This window comes from Narcine bancroftii, chromosome 1 (assembly GCF_036971445.1).
Source record: "Narcine bancroftii isolate sNarBan1 chromosome 1, sNarBan1.hap1, whole genome shotgun sequence".
In the NCBI taxonomy this organism is placed as follows: Eukaryota; Metazoa; Chordata; class Chondrichthyes; order Torpediniformes; family Narcinidae; genus Narcine; species Narcine bancroftii.
The window spans coordinates 486,295,914-486,296,253 of NC_091469.1; positions in this window are offsets into that span (position 1 = coordinate 486,295,914).

The following is a 340-nucleotide window of genomic DNA, read 5'->3' on the forward strand; positions in this document are numbered from 1 at the left end:
TTGCGTCTACATCTTTGCCGTTTGACCGGGTTTTGTATCTTAACTTGTGAATCCGCAGGGGTCATCTGCTGCATTCGGTGCTCCTGTTGAGGACTCCTCTACATCAGACAGACTGGACTCAGACTGGAGATCAGTTCAATGAGCCCCTCGACTCTGTCTGCCACAAAAGTGTGTATCTCCCATTTCAATTCCCCGCCCCATTTCCTTGCTGACATGTCTGTCCAAGGTCTCGTGCACTGCCAGACTGAGACCACCTGTAAATTGGAGGAACTACACCTTATCTTCCGACTGGGCCCCCCTCCAACCAGATGGCATTAACATCAACCTCCAGTTTCCATTA